Source organism: Pelodiscus sinensis, chromosome 6 (assembly GCF_049634645.1).
Source record: "Pelodiscus sinensis isolate JC-2024 chromosome 6, ASM4963464v1, whole genome shotgun sequence".
NCBI lineage: Eukaryota > Metazoa > Chordata > Testudines > Trionychidae > Pelodiscus > Pelodiscus sinensis.
Genome location: NC_134716.1, coordinates 32,484,818 through 32,507,341, shown reverse-complemented (window position 1 = coordinate 32,507,341; position 22,524 = coordinate 32,484,818). Strand labels below are relative to the sequence as shown.

Below are 22,524 nucleotides of genomic sequence, written 5' to 3'. Positions count from 1 at the left end.
CTGCAGGAGGGCCTGGCTGCCTGCACAAGGCTGCGTGTGTGTGTGCGCGCGCGGGGAGCAGGGGATGTGAGCTAACCTGGCTGAGAGAGACCGGGGGATATGGCATGATTCCTCCTCTCCCTTCCCCCCTCCCGGATCTGCTGGCAGCAGAGGATGCTGCGACTGAAAAAATGAGGTGGTGGCAGCCGCCGGCATCAGAAGTGCACAGTGTTGTGGCAGGCACTTGCTGTGTGCAGCATGCACCAGTGGGAGTGGGGCGGGGGGATGGGAGACGGCAGGTTTTAGGAGGGGGTGTGTGTGTGAGACAGAGAGTGAGATTTGCAGTGAAAGATACACAGATTTGTTAATGCCCCTGGGGCCAGCTCTTGCTGCAGATAGTCTCAACACAGTAATCATTATGTTTTTTTAAAATGTGGTGAGTTGGGGGGGGGATTTATTGTTATGAAACCATTTATGTTGGTCTGTGTTCTCACTGGAGCTAATAGATTACTTTCCTTTGATAGTGTGGGGAATGATTTTTTTTTTCTTTTTGGAGGTGGGGAGGAGACTGTAGCAACTGAACAGAGGCAGCACATGGCCCTGGCAGAACAGGGGATGAAGATGACATCTCCTGCAGAAAGTGCTGCTGGTCTCCTCTTGACAGATTTTGGAGGTTCCAGGAATAGGAAATTGTTCCCATCCCTAGTGCATCCCAGGATCTGGGACACTTTGTGTGTGTGTGTGTGTCTGAACAAGGACAGGGATGACAAGCTGGTATTGTCAGATACCACTTTTAGAGAACAGAGCCCACTTGATTTGTTCTTGCCCTTACCAGCTTCTTCACGGATGCTGGTGCAGTCAGGTTGTGGCTTGGTTAAATCAGGCCTGCAGTCATCACAGATGTATATCTTCCACCTTTTTTTCTGGGAAGCTTGGTCTAGCAATTCTTCAGCAATTCACTGAAGCTTGTTTTGCTGTCGTTATGTTTAAATCTGCATTTAGGGAATATACTGGGGACCTTAGGCCTGAGCTTTCAGAAAAATGAGATGGCTTTCCACTTCTTGTGGCTTTATTATGATGAGGGATTTCAGCTTACTGTATTGTGCATTACAGATCTCTGATGCCATAACTGCTCATGAACTAAAACAATGGGACAGAAAATGGACTATAAGGCATTGATGTTTCTGGTTCTGCATATATTAAGGATGCGCTAATAAGGGGGACAAACACGGCATGTGTTGTTAAATTTTACCTTCATTGCACATTATACCAGGTGATAAGAACACATCCTACTATAAGTATTTTAATGCATTTTTGTTAACCTGTTTCATAGGATCTCAGCTATCATGCTTTGGAAAATATTCCAGTCACAATACTTTAAATTTCACTGCATTGCTGTCAAAATATGAATAGTGTGCCCCTATCTTTGCTGCCTGTGGCTGTCATACCTCCACAAACAAATACATAACATGTTGTCATTATCAACGTTTGAGAAATAGAAATAAAGGGTAAATCTTTGTATAGGTAACCAAAAATGAGGGTCATTTATACCTGTCACTTTAGAAACTCGGTGTCAGAAATCCTGCTCATTATTGTTTTGTATTCCACCAATTGCCAGTGCTTCAGATCAGGCTTTCTTTGCCCAGTCATTCCATAACACAGCTTTTAATTTTCCTCTTCTACACTTCTTTCATTCTGATTTAGAATTTGTTTAAAATGTCACTATATGTAATTTATATGTAAAGATTAAAGGATACATTTTATATACAAGTAATTTTTTTCGAATGTTAGGTCTATGATCGTATGCTAGTTCTTTGTGGAACTGTTGTCTAAAATAATACTCTAAAACATAGTCCTTGTTTTCCCCCTTTCTGAAGCTCTTCTTTTTGCCACATAATTGACTGCATGCTCTTATTTTTGTTAAAAGGCATCGTTATCAACTGGTGGTACTCTGTGTACGTGTGTGTGTTCTGAGAAGTTAAATGTTTAGTAAACTGAAATGAAGGAATATGTGAGAGCATTTTTAATCTATTTTGAGTTTTTTAAATTAATTTATAATTATCAACTATAAAGTATACTGAGAGCTTGGTTGAAAGAAAGACAAGCAGCATTATGTTTACTGGGGAAAAAAGTATGAAGTAATGAAGCTGGGAGGCAGAATTGATTTGGTAAGTAATGGATAGACAAGGCCAGGAGTACGGTATGAATCCTGTAATTCATTGGACTGCATTATTGTACCTTTTTTGATTGTAGCTTGCAGCAATACATTTGTTTAGCAATAATGTGCTGTCTCCACTTAAAATAGCAGTAATGTCTTTCTGACTATTATTCCATCTCCTAGCAGATGCAAAGGCCAGCCTTTTAGAAGGCTTTTAAATAAAAGATATCCATAGATTGACCTTTTGGTTATACAGTGAAAGAATTCCAGAAGTAGTAGATGTTATTGGAAGGTGATGATTAGCTAGGAAGGAGAGCTTTTTTGAGAGTGGAAGCAGAATTTTTTTTTTTTTAGGCTTCCTTTATTGAGTTTCATAATTACTTAACTTAAAACCAATTCCACTGTATGCTGTACTTAATCACTCCCCCTCAAATATCTAACTGTGAGTTTTGTGGTTCACATTTCAGGAGGATGAGGGGGAGATTTGTTAATGTGTTTGTTTTTAAAATGGTCTCGGGATGTATTTTCACTATAGATTAATAGCGCTGAAGGAGCAATTATGTTCTGTGACACTGGGTGCAGTGGTCAGGTTGTCGTATTTGAAATCACTAGAATCCCTGACATCAAAGGTGAAAATCTAGGCATGCTCAGTTCAGTGCTTCATTCTTCTGAAACAAATAAATTGAATTACATGTAGTTCACAATGAATGGATCTTTTGACCGTAACCTTAAAAATGGTGGTTTTGTGTGCTCTATGTGGATATTAAAGATTCCACATCACATTCAGAGGAGAATGTGTATTCATTGGTCTCCTTGGCTAAAGTAAGGACCTCATTGAAAACTATGAGAAACAGAGTCTGATTTATTTTCTATGTGATGTTAGGTAAGTCAGAGTTCTTTGACTTTAATGAGACAAGAAATAGGCTCTTGATTTCTCTCATATCAGCTCTTGTATGCATCTGTAGCATAAAATAATATTTATCACAAAACCCACAACATACTTAAAAAAGTTTTTGATCAGTTTGAAAAATTACACTTGTTAGAATTTGTTGACCTAAAAGTAACACTTATACAGGTTGGACCTGCCTGGTCTGGCCCCCTGGCATCTGACTGGTCACAGATAAGGGATTTTTCCCGACAAGGGGAGGTCATTTCTGCCCCCCACCCCACCCCTGCTGCAAACTCCACACCCTGCCCCGTCCCACCCATGGGCTTCCCCTCCTCCTCCCTGCAGCCCAGCTGTGCCGCACACTACTGGCTTCTGGCCCCACCATTGCAGCCCAGCTGAGCCACACGCCTGGCTTCCCAGCTCCCCCCCCTTTCTCCACTCTCCTGTAGCCCAGCTGGGCTGTATGTCATTCCCCCCCCCCCTTCTCCTGCATCGCACAGGACTTCTGCCCTCTGTGCCCACAACACTCCAGGACACTCTGATCCTGGAACATCTGTGGTCCTTCTAGGCCACGGATGTTGCCAGACAAGAGAGTTCTGGTTTATAGAGGTGCAACCTGTAGCATTAGACCTGAAAAGAATGAGAGAAGGAAAACTATATTTCTCAGATTATTTGACAGTGCTTTGTATATCATCAATTTCACTGTTTTAGTTTTCTCTAGTGTCTGAGGGGGTCTTTAACACAGCATCAGGGCAGAAATGATCAGGAAAATGTGACTGTAAAACTACAAAAGTTATCAGGAGCCAGTGCATACTGCTAAGTTCATTATGGTACTGTCACCATGTAAGTTTGAGGGAAGCTTTAGAACCTGAAACAATTTCTAAAATTTTAAAATGATTGTAGATTTCAGCTTTATGTTTAGGAATAGCAGGCCAGTTTCTCCTTCTCTTATGCATATTTTATAGTGGACTAACTTTGATTTAATGGAGTTAACCCAGTGTAAAACAAGAGTAAATGAGACGGGAGCCAGGACCTACTATGTATATCCAAACAGTAGATGATAACTCATCTTCAGTGTGCTGCAATGTGTAGGGTCAATATTATAGTAGTTATTAAAGAGAGACTTAACTCTGAATCCTTAGCTGCTTTGGATTTAAATGAGACTCTTAGGCCTGGTCTAGCTACAGCGGAAAGTCGAATTCAAGTACACAACTCCAGCTATGTTAATTTTGTAGGTGGAGTCGATGTATATTAAATCATGTTTTCTGCACCATCCACACAGCAGGAGGGTGAGGGGAGCAAATGCAACCATTGGCTTCCCTTATGCCTCTTGAGGAGCAGGAGTACCCGCTAAATTAAACCCTGGAAGATTGACTGCAGCAGTGTTGATCTTCTGCATAGTGTCGACGTGCCCTTAATGTTATAGGAACATGGTTTTTGTGTTGGGGATGGTTTTATTGTTTAAAGGTGCAAGTTTTTTAATTGATATGAGGTTTAGTATGGTACTATCTTTTCATTCATTTCCAAAGAGGAATAAAATAGATTGTGATTGTATTCGGGTTAGGAGTATTTGAAACCAAAGGATTGATTAATCTTGCTTCGTAGTATTGATCGATTTGATAAGCCAGCAGCTAAAAGCAGCGTGATAGTATTTTTCCGTGAGAACTTTTTCTCATACAGGGATGCATGTTTATTTTTACTGAAAGGGCCTGGGGAATCGTCCTTGTGTGCTGCTTCTAAAATGGAAATTAAGAATTTTCCTTTTGCATTTTCCATTAGTAATGCATATGGAGATCTTTGTGATGGTGATGTCATTTCTCCTAATTCTAAAACAGTCTTCCTCTATTTTACTGAAGTTGAATCACTGCCAAATATCATTATAGAGTCATAGAAATGAAGAATAGAAAAAGACATTATAGGTCACCCATTCTATCTTGATGCCAATACAGGATTGTTCCCTACAGTACATTTTCTGGTGCTTTGTCTAGTCTGGTTTTGAATGTCTTGAGTCAAAGGCTTTCCCCACGTCTATTAGACTGTGACAGATTCTTCCAAGAGAGCTAAATATAAGCAGGATTTTCCTAGTAGTCAGTAGGACTGTTTAACTGAGGAGACTAATCAGAAAGGACAGGCTAAACTACATTAAAAAATGATAGAATGTTTTCTCTGTCTCATAACACAAGCACATACAGACATTCAGGAAGTTTAAATGGTGGTAAATTTAAAACTGATAAAAATAAATAATTTTACCCACAGTGTATATTTGGACTGTGGCATTCCTTGTTGTGGGAAGTCATTAAGATGAAAAACTTAGCAAGATTCGTTAAGAGGATTGAACATCAAGATGGATGACAAAAATATTCAGAGTTAGTGGTTACATACATTTTGGAAGAGGTACTAAATCTCATGCTTCAGAGCTTAATTCTTAATGGTTAAAGACTGGTTTAGTAAGAGTTTTAATGTGGGAAGTAGATAATTCCACATCTCTACCTTTTATGTGGTTTCTGAAATCTTCCTCCGAATGGGCACTTCCACAGTCCATTAGTTCCACTATTCTGTCTCTGAATCAGTCTCAGTTTAGCAGTCCCTATCTTCCCAAGTAATCCTTTTACAGCTATCAATCAGATTGTTACTCTTAGTTTTACTTCCATTGTACCACTTAAGTTAATTTCTTTTATTACCAATAATGATTCTGCTTCGTGCTTGATATAGAGACTTTTCAGGCAAACTTAAGATAACACAATCCAAGGTCTGAGGTACACGTGCCTCAAAAGGCCCCCAATATCCACTGTGGGCCTGTTCCCATTTGAAGAACCAGCAGCTGAGGGTAGACAGCCTCTCATTATTGCTCCTTGGATAGATTGGGACCTCGTTCATTCCCTGCCTAAGAGGCCTGTCCCATTCCTGAGGATGGAGGCTCTGACTCCCTCTGTCCCACGTATAGGATCTCTCTGTGCATGGGAGAACTCACAACCTCTTGCTACATCAACAGAAAGCCTTCTATGGGTGACTTGTCTGTTCCCCAAGAGAAGGTTCTGAGTAGTGGGTCATCCTGCTACTGTCATCCCAACATAGTTCTCTAATGGGGTGGCTGAAGACCTCACAAAAGCCCTCTCCTCTGAGGCTGTGGTAGATCTTCTAATTCTGGCTTCCCTGGTGCTATCTAAAATCTCCCTTTCATTACTACCCCACCAGCAGCAGTGGCAGTCAGGCCTGCTCTCCCCAGTGTCTGAAGAGGAGTGGGGAGCAGCAGCAGTGGAGGTTCCTCTTTTTCTGCTGCCCAAATAGCAGTGGCTGCCTGAAGGCTGAGCCACCAGAAAATTAATGGTGATGCTCTGATCTGCATCTGCTGCCATCTGACAAGCCAGAGCTACCCCCCTCTCTTAATACTTGTAGATGAGGTGAGCAAAGCTGCTGGGGAAAGGGTGGTCCTGTCTGGCTACCGCTGCTGGTCCTGGAGTAGATGTCAGATATCTCTTCATGGGCTCCAGCTGATGTGATGACATCACTAGGCTATATCACATTAGCCTCATAGCTAGGAACTCTAGACACCAACTCAGTATTGAGGTACTCGTAAGTGGTTATCGTATCCCTGGCATGATGTCATTGGTTCCTTGTTTATCTGTTAGGAATGTTTGCTCATAGGTACAGCTAGTCAGAAAAGAGAAAAGGAAGAAAAATATCATTGAAATTTTAGATCATGTATTTTTCAATTTGTTTTGATGAGATATATTAGTATTTTTTTTGACCGTTCTGCTGTTTCAATTGTAAGGTTGTTGGGGACAGGTACTTTTCATACTGTATGTTTGCATAATGCCTGATCTCTGTCGGGATCTAAGGTGCAACAGTTGATTATAAATAATAATCAGTCCTCTCTCAGACCAACTAACTAGAATAACAGAAGGATTTTAAAGTCAATTAACAACAATGTGTAAAAGAGCTCAGACAACAATAGATGCCTGCATACAACTTCTGGAAAACAAACTCAACTACTTAGGGTTTGTCTAGACTAGAATAGAAGGAGCATTTTAAAATGTTAGCTTACTTTTTAACACATTTTAAAATCCGAGGGTAGGAAAGCCAAGTTATATTTTAACATGCTTATTTGGTCAAGGACCCTAGCAAAGGGAAACACAATTTGCACTGTCTACTCTAGGTTAACACTTTTTTGCTAATGCATTTTTAAAATGCATTTTTTATCCTAGCCTAGACCAGTGGTTTTCAATTTTTTTTCCTCATGACCCAATTGAAGAAAATTATAGATGCCTGTGACCCAACATAATATCATGAAAGTGTGGGCTCTGGACTGCTTTGAGGATGAGAACTGTGGGTTGTAGAATGGGGCTGGCTTGGGGGAGGGGGATCAGGGCTGAGACAGGAGAGCTTTACCTCAAGTGACTCCCAGTTAGCAGTGCAACGGGGGCACTAAGACAGGCTGCCTGTTCTGGAACCGCAGACCATGCTGCCCCCAGAAGCAGCCAACAGCTGGTTCCCAACCAATGGGAGCGCTAGTGCTCAGGGTTGGGGCAATGCACGGAGCACTGTATACTCTTCCCCACCCCACCTAGGAGCTGGGCCTGCTGCTGGCTGCTTCTGGAGTGCAGCTCAGTCTGTAGTGCCATGACAGGCAGTTGCTCACTGGTCACCTACCTAAGACCCAGTGCCTAACATTTCACGACCCAGTACTGGGTCATAACCAGTAGTTTAAAAATCAGTTGTCTAGACAAACTCTTTGAAGATAAAGGGAAAGACAATGAAAATATACACAACTTGTGGAAAACCCCAAACCAGTGATTTGCTTTTTCTGAATGGATTCCAGAACAACTGGATCGGCAAGTACATGTTTTAAAAATGTAGCCTATGCAGTGCTAAATGTGACTGAGAAAGGTAGCTCTCACCTCTGACTCTTAATTATCACACTGCAAGACTTTAAAGATAAGCACTCTATTTTACAGACTGCCTGGGGGGAGGAAAAGGAAAAACTGACATTTCTTTGGGATCTTTTATCACACCAGAATGGCTGTACTGGGTCAGACCAAAGGTCCATCTAGACTAACATCCTGTCTCTCGACAATGACCAATGCCAGGTGCTCCAGAGGGAATGAACAGAACATCAAGTAACCCATCCCATTGCTCCCTTCTCGACCTGGGAATGGGAGCTGTGCCTCAGCCTTTTAAATGTAGTTAAGAGCTGTCCATGGGTCTTACTACATTTAAAAGGCAGAAGAACAGCGGAAAACTGTGGCACTTCAGCCTTTGAAATGTAGTAGTAACCCTGCAGGACTCTCAAGCAGTCCCCTGCTGGCCTTATGCTCTCTGCAGCGCTTCAGCCTTTGAAATGTGCAAGAGCCGTGCTTTCAAAAGCAGAAGCGCAGCACTCGGAACCAGCGTGAGTGCTTCAGTCCCCACTCGTGCCGCTTCCCCGCTGTGCCTCTGCCTCTCCTGCCCCCTCAGAGACAGTGCTGGGCGGAAATGGCTTTTAAGCAGGCTCCATCCAGCACTGTCTCCTCCTGCTCCCCCTGTCCTTGCTGCCTCTCTCTGATACAGGCAGCAAGGGGTGGGGAGCAACTTGTTGAGTCACTACTTGACTATCCAATAAGCTTATGCTTATGGGATTGTTGACTAGTCACTTACATCCCTAATTCAGAACACAGAAGAGGGTACTCAGGGTATTAGATATATTACTTTAGTCTCAGTAACTCTGATGATGATTAAAAGAAACATCAATCTTTGTGTTTAAAAACTCTCAAGAAGTTCTGGATTTGCAAGAACTTAAGAAAACTCTTTTTAAAATAAGAAATTGCCCAGTTAATACTGGTATAGAATTAAAATTGCAATGCTATTTGTTAAATGAAAAATTTAAACAGTTTTTCTTACTAGTTATGTGGTAAGTGCTTAGATTCACCCCCCCTTTTTTAATGAAGTACCCCTTTTTCAAAAGAAAAGTATCTCTTTGGGAAAAAAAAAAGTATTAGTACCCCCAGTACCTACAGTTTTCAGACACACATTTTTTTCTACCATTGCAACACATTTGTTTAAACAACTTAATTGAAGCCAGGCGGGTGATGACATTTTTGGGTGTAAAAAGTACAAAAATAATAAAGCTCTGTAAAACTTAAAACAAAAATTCAGTTTTCTTCAAATTTCAGTTGTGTTGACATAACTCCTAGACTTCTCTCGAGCACCCCTCAGGGTACTCGTACCATTGGTTGAGAAACACTGATATAGACTAAGTACTGATTAACTAAATCTATACAAAATTCCACTGATCTCCATTTCATGCAGATAGAACTCAGTGAACATTTTCAATATCCTATACTTTCGTTATAGCTCTGATGTTCCCTACTAATTGATCTTTCTACCTAACTAAAACTGCTAAGTAGGGCCAAACTCAGGTTTCTATTCTGTCAAGGACATGACTTGCCTTGCTGGTAAATGCCTAACATTTACGGGGGGAAAGGAAGGTAAGAGACTTGGTTCATTATATTACTGATTACTGTTGGCAATCAGCTGGGAAAAGAGTATTACTGTAACTTAATAATGTTGGTTCAATTATAGCTTTAATTTGTGGACTCCTGTTCTGTCCTTAGCCATGACCTTATAATAAAGAGTATACTCACTTTACTCTCAGTAGGATAGAGTATATAGAGTATAATTTTGGAAGGGGGGACGTTTCACAAATTTCGGAAGTGGCTGTGGGCTGACCGGGAATGGGCAGGGCTTCAGGCGGAAGGGCCGGCTTGAGAACTACTCTGCTGGGTACGATGACCTTATTTTCTGAACCAGCTGTGGCTAGTAAGAACGGTTTAATTTAAATTATGAAACAGATCACTTGTTTTAACTTTCTCATGTTCGTTTTTCAAACGTCATTTTAAATAAAATATTATGTCCAACACAAAAGGTTTCAATGTATTCTTTGTGGCAGGGGTGGGGAACTCTTTTTGGTTTGGGGGTCACTGACCCACTAAAAAATCAGTTGGGGACCATACACGTGAGAAGCAAAAAAACTCCTCCAGAACCCCCCAACGCTCACTGATGCGGCCCCAACTGAGACACCTCGCTCCTCTGGGGTGTCCTAGGCTCACAGGTGAGGGGGAAGGACTGAGGTTCAGGGCTTCTCATAGATCAGATTTACTTTTCTGGGGTTCTGGAATTAGTGGATTGTATGGATCTCCTTAGGCTCTGGGTTCGGGACAAAAATGAGGGGTTCAGTGCGTGAGACATGGCTGCCAGAAGTAGGATAGGGATGGGGTGCAGGATCTGGGAGGGAGCTGGGGTGCAGAAGCAGGCTGGGAGTAAGGTGTCTGGCCAGGTGGAGGGAGCAGGAGCAAGGGAGGGTGCAGTGTGTGGCCAGGAGAGAGGGTGCAAGAACAAGGGAGGGTCGTAGCAAGCTGGGGGTGCCAAGTCTTGGCAGAGAATGAAGTGACATGATTGGGGTGGGGGTATCTGGGTATGAGGGGGAACCTTACCTGGCTTCTTGCCCCTTTGCAGCAATGGCTGCAGCCACGCTGTCCCAGCCGCCCCAGAGGGAGGTCGTGTTGCTGTGGAATCCAAGCAGTCCAGGGCTGGCCCCAGAGGTGCTGTGGACACAGAGGCCAGAGGCACCGCAGCCATGCGGCCGTGGGTCAACCCCGGAGGCCAGAGTTCACATGGCTACGTGACCCAGGGCTGGCCCTAGAGGCACCGCTGCCATGGCCACATAGCCATGGAGACCAGAGATGTCGCTGCCACGGCCATGGAGGCAGGAGACGCTGTGGCCATGTAGTCCGGGGCTGGCCCCAAGGCACCTCAGCCACAGGCTGCCCTGGAGGCATGAGGCCTGGCGCTGGAGGCGCTGCTGCTGCAGCCACATGGCTTGGGGCCAGCCTTGGAGGCACTACAGCCACATGTCCCAAAGCTGCCCTGGAGGCAGGAGATGCTGCTGCTGGGGTCACATGATCTGGGGCTGGCCCCAAGGCACCACGTCATGCCATCCCGGAGGTACCGCTACTGCAGCCACGCAACCTGTAGTTGGCTCTGGAGGCTCTGTGGCTACCGAAGTGGTGCCTCCAGGATCAGCCGGGTGGCCACGGCAGCAGCGTCTCTGGGGCCAGCCCTAGGTCTCAGCCCCTCCCGGGCAGCCTCCAGGACGCGTGGGCCGCAGCAGCGGTGCCTCTGGGGCTGGCCCTGGACCACAGGCCGAGGTGCCATTGAGGAGCCTCAGTCCCAGCGCTGCCTCCTGTCCAGTGGCTGCATGGGGGGAGGAGGGGTGGGGCTGAGCTCCTTTCCCAGTGGCATGCGTGCCACAGGTTGGGCATACCTGTTGGGGCAGGGCCTAGAACTGCCTTGTGGTCCTGATCAAAGCCCTAGGCGGGCTTTTGCCCACCTCTAGTACATAGTTTTAGTGTGTGACAAACACTAAATTTAGACTTTTAATTTAATAATTGAGCTGGCAACTTACTGGTTATTCAGTAGTTGAACTGCAGGAGGGGACCCTTAAGAGTTTCTTGTCTCTACATTTCCTCCTGAAGACTGAGTGGGATGTGTATTTGCTGCACATTATGCTAATTGGTAATGGGAAGTCACTTTAATAAACAAAAAGTTGTTTTCATTGGCGTGATTATTTCAGTTTATTGTAGGTGAGAGAGGACATAATCTCTTGCATTCTGGCACATTGGATATACGTATGCCCTTCCAGCATATCTTGATTTTCTATCAGATTTATTCACTGATTACTCTTATCCAATACACACTGAATTTTTTCCTACAGGAGATTTTAGTGCAGTGGTAAGGCCCAAATTAGTTCAAGTATCTGCATATGTTGGATAATAGTAAACAATATTTGGACCTATGTGACAATGAGGAAGTTCCCACACAGTTGTAGTAGAAAGTGTGTACTAGAGGAATGAATACTGACCAAAATTGCCTTTGTAGCAACTTTGGAAAGGAAATTGAAATCTCTGCAACAACAACAAAAAATCAACAGTACTTCCCAGTAAAATAAAGTTGAAGCTGAAGAAATTCAGTTGCATGATGACAAATGCCTTGTGAATACAATCAGCTGTCCTACATCTTAGTATTTTTTTATTTTTTGTGGGGGAGAGGGACGGGGAGCTAACTGTATGCTTTCAAAAATGTCCTGGCCACTACAGTCGTCAAGTAATATAAGTTATAAATAACTGATTTTTTTTTTTTGAAAAATCTACAATAGATGCTATCGCAACTCAGCATAACTACATTTGTATTCCCCTTCTATGGTCTAGCAAGGACACCCAGTCCTAGGCTCCAGGCTTCATCCATTGCCTCTCTAGGCTGGAGACGTGTCTTTCTCCCTTCTGACTGACGTGTTTCCAGGCTGAATAGTTCCCTGCCTTCATTGTCTTATTTCCCAGCAAAAGAGAGACTTTCTTAAACAGGCCTTTGCTTCTCCCCTCAAAAAATCATGCCCAAAGTAAGTTACCCCGTAGTCCTTTCTAAGAAAACACATTTATTTTTAAGGTGAAAGCATTATGGAGAAAACGTATTAAAACAATCACAGAACCTATATGCATGTAGGGGCTTTCCAGAGATCACCACAACTCTAGCAAGGGCTTTTGATTGGTGACGAGTCCTTCAGACACCACTCAGGGTTTTATCCTGTAATCACAAGTTCATCACAGCTTCAGCTCAGAACCAGCATGCAAGTCCTGTAATGCCCCAATGGGCCAAAAACATTTTGGCCAGAGGGTCCCGTCCATTTGCTGGATCACAAGGTCCGTAGTCAGTTTTAACTCACGTCAAAAATCCATTCTTTGTTATTCTTTGGAGAATTGGTTTAAAACAGCATATGTGAGCCTTACCCTAAGTGGGGTTAGCTCTTTGGAAGTGTTACAGCCCAGTGAATGTACCCAACCACCTCCCACTACTCATAGTTCCTGGAGGGCTACGTTCCTCTTACCAAGGACATACAGGCAGTCCCCGGGTTACGTACAAGATAGGGACTGTGGGTTTGTTCTTAAGTTGAATCTGTATCCAAGTTGGAACTGGAGTCCCAGATTCAGCCGCTGCTGAAACTGACCGCCAGTTCTGAGTTACATACAGATTCAACTTCAGAACCCCAAGCTTCCCCAAGTCAGCTGCTGCTGAAACTGATTAGCAGCTGATTCCAGGAAGCCTGGGGCAGAGCAACTCTGCCTCGGGCTTCCTGTAGTCAGCGCTGGTCAGTTTCAGCAGCAGCTGACTTGGGGACGCCTGGGGCAGAGCAGCTGGGGTGCTGCTGGGTTGGTCCAGTAGTGCCCAGAGGGCGCTGCAGGACCAATCGGCAGCGCCCCAGCTGCTCTGCTCCAGGGTCCAAAACAAAAGCCTGGTCTGCTGGGGGGGGCACACTAGCCGCGCCCCCTCCCCCAGCAGACCAGGGATACGGGAGCAGAGCCGCAGCGGCAGCGGGGTGCCGCGCCTCTGAGGCTTTGCTCTGGCAAAGCCTCAGAGTCGCGGGACCCCCCGCTGCTGCCGCTTCAGTCCCCGTGCCTGTGGTCTGCTGGGGATCATCCCCAGCAGACCACAGGCACCGCGACTGAAGCGGCAGCAGCGGGCGGGTTCCCGCGCTTCTCCAGCAGAGAAGCTGGACGGTCTCCAGCAGACCAGGGGCACCGGAGCAGCTTACGAACGGGGCTTTCTCGCCCCGGAGCTCGCAGGTAGCAATCCGCAACCTCGACCTCCGGGGCGAGAGAGCCCCATTCGTAAGTGCGGATCCGACATAAGTCGGATCCGCGTAAGTCGGGGACTGCCTGTACAATCTTTCAAAACTACACAAACCTTGGCATTTTTGTCCAGAGAGTTCCTAAAATGCCTATCTCAATGAGGTTTGTCCTGGATAGGGATGTTAAATTTTGATTAATCAACTACAGGCAGTCCCCGAGTTACGCGGATCCGACATATGTCGGATCCGCAGTTACGAATGGGGATTTTCTCGCCCTGGAGGACTGGAGCGGCGGGACGCCTGGTCCTGCCGCTCGCCTCCTCCGGGGCGAGAAAAGCTGCTCCCCGTCTCCCTGGTCTGCTGGGGGAGCCAGCAGACCAGGGAGACGGGGAGCAAAGCGGCGGAGGACCCGGGGCTGGACCCGCGGCCGCTTCCAGATCAGCTGGAAGCGCCTTGGGGCCGGCCCCGGGTCCTCCGCTGCTTTGCTCAGCGTCTCCCTGGTCTGCGGGGGGGGAGGGGAACGCAGCTAGTGTCCCCCCCCCCAGCAGACCAGGGAGACGTGGAGCAAAGCCCGGGGCCTGTGGTAGAGCAGGTGGGGCGCTGCCGGTTGGTCCCGCAGCACCGCTCCTTGGCGCTACTGGACCAACCCGGCAGCACCCCAGCTGCTCTGCCCCAGGAGTCCTGATTCAGCCGCTGCTGATCAGTTTTTAGCAGTGGCTGAATCAGGACGCCTGGGGCAGAGCAGCTGGGGTGCTGCTGGGTTGGTCCAGTAGCGCCGAGGAGCAGCCGCGCTACTGGACCAACCCAGCAGCATCCGAGCTGCTCTGCCCCAGGCGTCCCCAAGTCAGCCGCTCCTGAAACTGACCAGCGGCTGACTGCAGGAAGCCCGAGGCAGAGTTGCTCTGCCCCGGGCTTCCTGGAATCAGCTGCTGATCAGTTTCAGCAGCAGCTGACTTGGGGACGCCTGGGGTTCTGAAGTTGAATCTGTATGTAAGTCAGAACTGGTGTCCAGATTCAGCCGCTGTTGAAACTGATCAGTTTCAGAAGCGGCTGAATCTGGATGCCAGTTCCGACTTACATACAGATTCAACTTAAGAACAAACCTACAATCCCTATGTTGTATGTAACCCGGGGACTGCCTGTAATTGAGTAGTCAATTAAATTTCCATCGACTACTCAATTAATCGATAAGGGGGGTGTTCGCTATCCTGCTGCACCTCTGCCTTTGAAATGTACAAGACCCACTTGCGGCTTTTGTACATTTCACAGTGGGGACTGAAGCAGTCCCCGCTTCCACGGGTTCCCTACTGTACCTCTGCCTTTGAATTGTACAAGAGCCGCGCGCAGACTGCCACGAGCGGGTACTGCTCCATTCCCTGCTCACGCCATTTCCCTGCTGTGCCTCTGCTTCCCCTGCTCCCCTGCGGAGACAGTGCTGAGGGGAACTGGCTTTTAAACTGGCTGCCCCCAGCACCAGTTCTTCCCCCTCTGCCCTGCTGCCTCTCTCTGATAGAGGAAGTGGGGGGCTGTGGGTGGGCAGAGAGCGACTAGTCAAATCACTACTCAACTACCTGATAAGCATATGCTTATCGGGTAGTTGACTAGTCATTTATTTACATCCCTAGTCCGGGATATTGTTATATGCGTCAAATGTATTTTTAAGAAAACAACAAATACACAGTTTTTTGAATAACCTAAAAATCGTGCTGGCGACGGGAGGACAAAAGTACAGTTTGAAGTAGAGAGCAACAGATGAAATTTAAATATGATGAGAAACCTTCCAGATGGCAAATCTGCAGGACCAAAATGGTTTTCTCAGTGAGTTCTGTAAATCTTTACACTGTAAACTAGTGTATTGAATACTACACATGCTCATTCATTCTCTTGAATAGAGAAGATTATCCAATTCCTGTTTGCAAGCCATCAGAAAAGCATAAAAATCCAGAAGACTGTAGAAGTCAGAAGTCTGTAGAAGTCAGAAGAGGTGCCCCAAGGCACCCATCAGACAAGAGACTTTTTAAAATTTTCCATGCTGGTGGTTCCTAACAGCATTCAAATATCTGGAGTACAAATGTTGCTTAGTGTACCTCGAGTAATAATGCTAAATTTGCATCCCCTTAGTAAATCAGTACAACATTTTTACAATTTAAGTGACATGCTGTAAAGTCATTCACCCTTAGTTTGAACAGCATGAAAGAAACAAGTGAATTTTAATTTGTTTATGAAAAGAGGAATATACTGTTTAAGAAGAAAAGATGGATAGTAAAAGAAGAGGCTTCCCTAAACAACTGTCTTAGCAACTTAAATTTATGCTAGTTGCCTAGAGGCTTTCCATTAATGACACCCACTGAAGAAGAAGCAAGGCACCAATGTAGTTTGGTGGGAAGAAGGTTAGGCTTGCTTTATAGTAAAAGCAAGTTTTGTGGTGGTCTCATTTTGATTACTTTCTTTTTAAGAAACTAAGCAGGTAGAACCCAATGAATTTTACTTTACTAATGGGTAAAACATCAGTGCCCTTTCAAGGCTATGTATGTGTTTTCTACAATACTTACTGACAGGATGGATAAAAAAAAACCAATGATTTGTTTTATATAGAAAAAATCAGATTTTTAATTACATCGGATTTTTTAAAAGTGTTTTGAGGAAAAACCTGTGTAAGGATAGTTTTAATTAAGATATATCATAGTTGAGAGATATCTCATCATGGAATAGGAATTATAAATTCTAATTCATGTCATCTTTTTGAAAAGTTTTGTAAATGAGTTCCAATAGTTCATATATTAGGGACCTGATCTTATGGGTTCCAAAGGCTATAGATTATTTAGGGTAATCTTTCTATCTATCCAGTGGGACTCAGTGCTCAGTCTAGATTCAAAGATATCCGTTCTCAAACTGGATGTGTGTGTCCTGAGATAACATATTTGTTAACAGCTAAAATGTTTTTAAATAAATAATGTATAGAAGTGAGGGAAAAAAAACAGACCTCAGCCCTTTTATCCCTCTCAAATTTGTGTACATGGAGTCAGTCCCTTACCTCTCTCTAAAAGTGCAGTTTCAAAAAGTTCAGTGAATAGAAGCCAATATTTTAAGTTTCTCATGTTGACCTGACTGACAAGGTCAATTGATTTTTTTTTTTGTTTAAAAAATATTTAACATATATTGTTGTATATATTGTATATATTCTTAAATAGTTTAACAAAAACTAACCTGATTTTAAAAAACCTGAATGATTGATTACTGTACATTTAAAAAATTCATATGCTTGTTTTGTTAAAATATTATATATTTGCTGTTGTCACGGAGTGTGGAGTAGTCACCGGGCCCTGCATCCCCAACAGGTAGAACAGAAAGAAGGTTAATTGGTTCACAGAAAATTGTGTAGCATAGTCTTGTTGTTAACACAGGAACCAAGAGCAGCCAGTATAATCCAACTTAGGGAGGGGATGCCCTGGGCCCTGTTTCTCCCATCATGCTCCAAGCCCCCTCTGAAAACCCCACAACCTCATCAGCCCCTCCTCGTCTGCAGGCAGCGCCACCTTCCCCTTTGTCTGGCTCCGCCCCCGCTCCCCCGCAAAAGATGTCACCTGGTCACACCCCCTTTCAGGCTGCATTCTCTCTGTGAGTCAAACCTGCAATTCCCATCCTCCTCTGAACAGCAGAGCAGTGCCCAAGGAAACTGAGGCACCCACATGGGGCCACCACAGGACAGTAGAAATCACACGCAACACAAAAAAGCAAGCAGAGTGAACACAATCCCCACTTCATCACAGCTGTTGAAGAAAACGGTCCAAGAATAACTAAAACAACAACATTATATAAGTAAAACAATTTAAATGTCTGTCTGTTAATGTTCCCCCTTATACATTATGGCAAGAAAATCCTCCGAATATTAATGATTAACCTGTTGAATTGGAGATATTTATAAAGTCATTGGGAGATGAACTATCTGCTTCGATTAAGTAAAATAACCGAATAATCATTCATTTTATGATGTAGCTGTAATACTAATGAAAAGTATTCAAAATAAATCACTGTTTAAAATAGGGATGTTAAATTTCAGCTAATCGAGTAGTCGATAGCGGGGGGAGGCGTTGCGGGGAACCCAGCACAAGTGGGGACTCTTTCAGAGGCACCGGATTCCTGGCTGTGCCTTGCCTCCCCTTTTCCCCGTCTTCCCCCACCGCCTCCCTGTACCCCAGAGACGGTGCTGGGGGGAATTGGCTCCTGCTCTCCCCTCCACCACTTGCTGCCTGTGATATGGAGGTGGGGGGGGGGGGGGGGAGGAAAATGCTATCAGTCACCTTGGCTACCCGATAAGCCTAGGTTTATTGGGTAGTTGACTATTTGACTGCTCTTTTATATCCCTAGTGTAAAAATGTATAGTGTGTACCTTCTAAAAATGAAACCTACGTCTATTTCTGAGTTGTGAAGAATATTTATTAAGGTTATGACAACCAAAAAGAATGCACTTTTACGTAGAAAGCCATGATTAAATCAAATCTTCTTGACTAGTGATTTAAATAATGATTTAAATCAATTTGATTTAAATCAAATATACCCTTCTTACTGATAGTGTTACAAGTGGAACATTTGCATGCAGATGGAACGAAACACTGACGTGGGTTGCTCGCTTGATAGTCCATGCTATTGAAGATGATTTGTGTACAGAGTATTATTGAAGGAAATAGCCGAGTGAGACTGAAAAAAGGAATAAACTATTAAAAATTAATTCTTTTATTTTTTCGAATTTCTATTATACAAAATGTCTGTGTTTATCATGGTAAAAAAAAGACTCACTGTTATGGCAATGCACTCATTTTAAATATTAGGCCAAAAGTCATTAACATCTTTCTGTCCCCGAAACCTTTCCCCCAATTTTTAATGCAAATAACCAGAACAGTGTCTGTGCTCTGATTACTGTGAATAGTTTTGAGCATATGGATTGTCATGATGGGACCTCCCTTTATTAACCCAAACCTGCTCTCAAAATTAAAATATAAAAAATTACATAGAACCGGTACTAGGAGAAACATCATTTCACCTTGTGTAATCAAACCCCTCCATCTCTTCCTTTTGGTTGCCATAGTTTTGCTCTGGTAAACTACTGCCTCCCACACTTGCTGCTATTTATCGTTAGGCTTGTAAGGATTAGGGTTTTTTTTATATATATCATTGGTAATAGAAATGTAAAGATAGGCTGAGTAAGAAAAATGCTGCCTGAGAATTGAAGACTTATCTCCTTTGTATATTTTGACATGATGTTGACAATTTGTTTCTTATAAAGCTTTAACTTTAAAAATCTCAATGTCTGCTGTCATTAAATAATTGTCTGACCCCCCGTAATTCCCTGCAAATATGAACATTTAATTGATAATTTACTCTGAAGCATTTTTTTTTGTCAAATAGAAAAAAGTCAAATCTGCCGCGCCTATTTATCCTACACCGCCAGACATTCTGCCAGGGATGGAGCGTGCAGGAAGTCACAGTCCCTGCCGCATAGAGCATATGGTCTAGGCTTGTACTTTCCAGCTCTGAAGTTTGTTCAACTGTTGCATTCACCCACTGAATCTCCTCAGAAGAGGAGCAGATATAACATCAGGATGCAAAAAGTTCTCCCACATCTTGACATCCCGAGGAGTAAGCCCCTAGCTAGAGTCTTGTGTACAGATCAAATGAATGGGCTGTCTGTGAGATATAGGAACTAAATACCAAATTGAAACCCAGTTTTCATAGTGGGGTCCTGGATTGTTTTTTGATGAAGAGCTCAGTCTTTCATGATAACCCCAGTTAGCTGGTGTCCAATGAACTTGTGTTCTTCCTGTTTCCTCCGTCTGCTAAATAGGATCCGTTTCTTACCACCGCACATTGGGTCCAGACTGTTTCTGCAAAAGGGTAATGGGAGGAATGTAATACTGAAGCTTTTTGGTTTTGGGAGTTCTCCTTCAGATTGATAGCTCCAGGACCTGTTCTTGCTGGTGCTCACATCTTTACCAAACATCGGCAAAGTGAATTCATATGACTCTTAGATGTTTCACTACTGCCCACTTGGTTTTGAATAACTGGAGTGGAACTGGCCAGAATCTTACCAGTTTCAAACTGCTGCTGCAGGAGAAAATAGAAGTGGTTGGAGGTGGAGTTTAGTGTCCTGTTTGCCAACTCAGGAAAACAGCACTGCATTAGTTCATATTTGCAAGATTAAGAAGATAATAATGTCCCGTGCCCCTCGCCCCCACGCAGATGCCAGAAAGGGAAAGTTCCTGCGTGCCATTAATTAGCTGATTTTTTTTTTTCTTTCAGGATCTGCTTGACCTTTTATTCCTATTTGTAAGCCACATCACTATAATGTAATAAATAAACCTTGTATATCAGATACTTGTTAAGGTTATATCCTCATCTTGATGCACAACCTCAGTAAACTTGCCAGGTACTTAAGATCCACAATGGAATCTGTGTTTACACAGGGGAGGTTTGGCGACAAACATGCTGTCAACATGCAAATGTCGTCAAAAGTAAAAAATGCTCATACCAGTTTTTCTGCCTCCCATTGTCGACATTTCATAGCCACCTTGCTAGCACCTTGTGGAAAGAGAGAGCAAAGCAATGAGGGTAATCATCCCACAGTGCAGTGTTGTGGGAAAGCAGGGCTGATCCCTGCTCTGTGAACTCTCTGTACTGACGAATGTCAGAGCAGCACAGCTGTTTCTCCCGCCCTGCTGCTGTGTTTCTAGTGCAGGGAAGAAGAGAAGCAGAGAGATACCCTACAGCTACAACTGTAGCTTTGGGGCAGCATTATCCTCAGCTTTTACAGGCATCCTTCCAGAGGGAGAACAAGTTGTTGCATTAAAGTTTTCGTGATTCCACCAGCACTAATTTCATGCCTGCCTCTCAATTTCACTCTTCTTGGGGCCCTTATTGAAGGCGTGGCAAGTTCCCTTACTTTTTAGCCTTTAGTTAGAAAGCAAAAGTAGAGCTACAGATTTCTTACTTATAGTTTCTATTTCCCTAGTTTAATTTCTCCTTGCTGAGTGATATGGCATTAAATATCTGACTTTTCATTCCTCACGGTATTCTCCTTTGGACTGGCTGTCAAGTTTGCACCTTAGAAATGGGTTAGAAACGGTTTAAGTGGTCCTTCTAGCCATTGCCATACATAATCACAATATCTAAATGCTTAGAATGCTTGTGACCTACCAGGGCTAGAAAGTCGGTACAAATTCAGGCCTTATTCTATACCTCTTATATTTGGAACCATACTATCATTGCAGGTACTCTAGAGATGGTAGGACAGCAAACGTAAGAGGATGCAGAGAAACTGGAGAATTAAATGGAGCCAGAAAAAGTACTTAAAATTAATTTGCAGTGTACAGTGCTAGATGTAATGTTTGTATGATTTAGAGCAAGAACAAAATAAGTTGTGAAAAAGCTGCTGTGGGAGAAGGATGGTATAATGGCTCAATCACCACACTGATACTTAGGATCTTGGGTTCCGTTCCTGGCTTTGCACAGATGTTATTTTGGGACCTAAGCAAGTCAGCTGGGTTCTCTGTGCCTTATTTTTCTCATTTGTAAAATGGGGATACTGCTTACTTATTTTGCAGAGGTTCAGGGAGCCTTAAATGCTTGCATAATGTATTGAGAGCCTGAGAATGGGAGTTTGAGAATGGGAGTTTAGGCCACTGATTTCTGTGGGGCCAAAATTTTACCCCCAGATTGCAAAGTGTAATTGATATTTTCACTTTTCCTTTTTATCATGGAGAGGATGATTCTTCCTCTTCATTTACGCCTGTTCCAGCCTCTTAAGTTTCTTCCTAGCTTGTCTGTATGACCTGAAATTTCTATTTGTAAGTTGGAAACTCTCACTGTGGAAGGTGTTTATTAGGGAGAAGAAATGTGAGAAACAGTCAGGCTAAGGAAGACACAAGAACCTGTAGAGATCTCACAGAAGTGCGTGAAGCATGTTGGCTGTATTTGTTTTGTTTTTTACATGTAGTTGGTTTTAAAAACTGGATATCCTAAAAGATTCCTGAACTGGGTTATAGCTAACGGGAACATAGGTGCTTAAAGATTGGCAGACACTTCACCACTGTGACAAAAGACACTCTGTGAGCTAAAGTTCGGGAACCCCTGGCTTAATGTTGCTAAATGAGTCTTTTTTGATCCATTTCTATGCTGAAGAGTTGGCATTGTATAGTTGCCACTCTGTAAAGCTTTGCTATCCAAAATAAAAGAGTCTGTCCCATACTCTGTTGGATTTGGGATATGTCCATTAAATAATTCAGGGTTTTTGGATGAATATTTTTGATATGATACTGAGGCCTATACCTGATTGGATAGCACATGTACACATTTGAGTGCTGGAGGAATCCGATAGTATGCGCTTTTTTCCATGATAGCCAGGGAGGTTTTTTCAGTGACTTTTTTGTGGAAATAGAGAATCCCATTGTGACACACAAAAATGTCATTTTTAGTGTTGTCAGCTTCATGCTGACTGTGGTGTGTTGCATTATTTGGTAAGGGAAGGAAGTTTTTCTTACTGTAGTTGTATGTATACTTGATACTGCAGTAGGCAAGATTTTATTGATAGCTACCAGTTTTCTGGAAATGCATCAATGTCTCCTAAACCTCTTTTTTGCTCTTGGACATTTTGTACTGTTTTAGAGGAGAATACTAGTGGTCATGAGTGGAATTCAGAATATTATTTCTACTTAAGTGACATTCACAAAAATAAATATTGCTAGGTGATATAGTTTTAAAATAAAAGCTAAATATTGGAAAGTCAGGATATTTGTAATTAAGATTCTAATATCAATCACTGCCTAGATCGCTGGCAACACTCTGCCT

General features: G+C 43.6%; 1 protein-coding gene across 6 annotated transcripts in view; it reads left to right on the top strand.

Moving 5' to 3' along the window:
• APBA1 (amyloid beta precursor protein binding family A member 1) overlaps nucleotides 1-22,524 on the top strand; it is a 153,540-nt gene that overhangs the window by 382 nt on the left and 130,634 nt on the right. Inside the window, exon 2 of one of the 6 annotated variants that reach the window (XM_075931688.1) lies at nucleotides 1,093-1,252. The exons of the other annotated variants lie outside the window; for them this stretch is intronic. The gene's annotated coding sequence lies outside the window, so the exon portion shown is untranslated. The remainder of the gene's footprint in view (nucleotides 1-1,092; nucleotides 1,253-22,524) is intronic. 6 annotated transcript variants of the gene reach the window in all.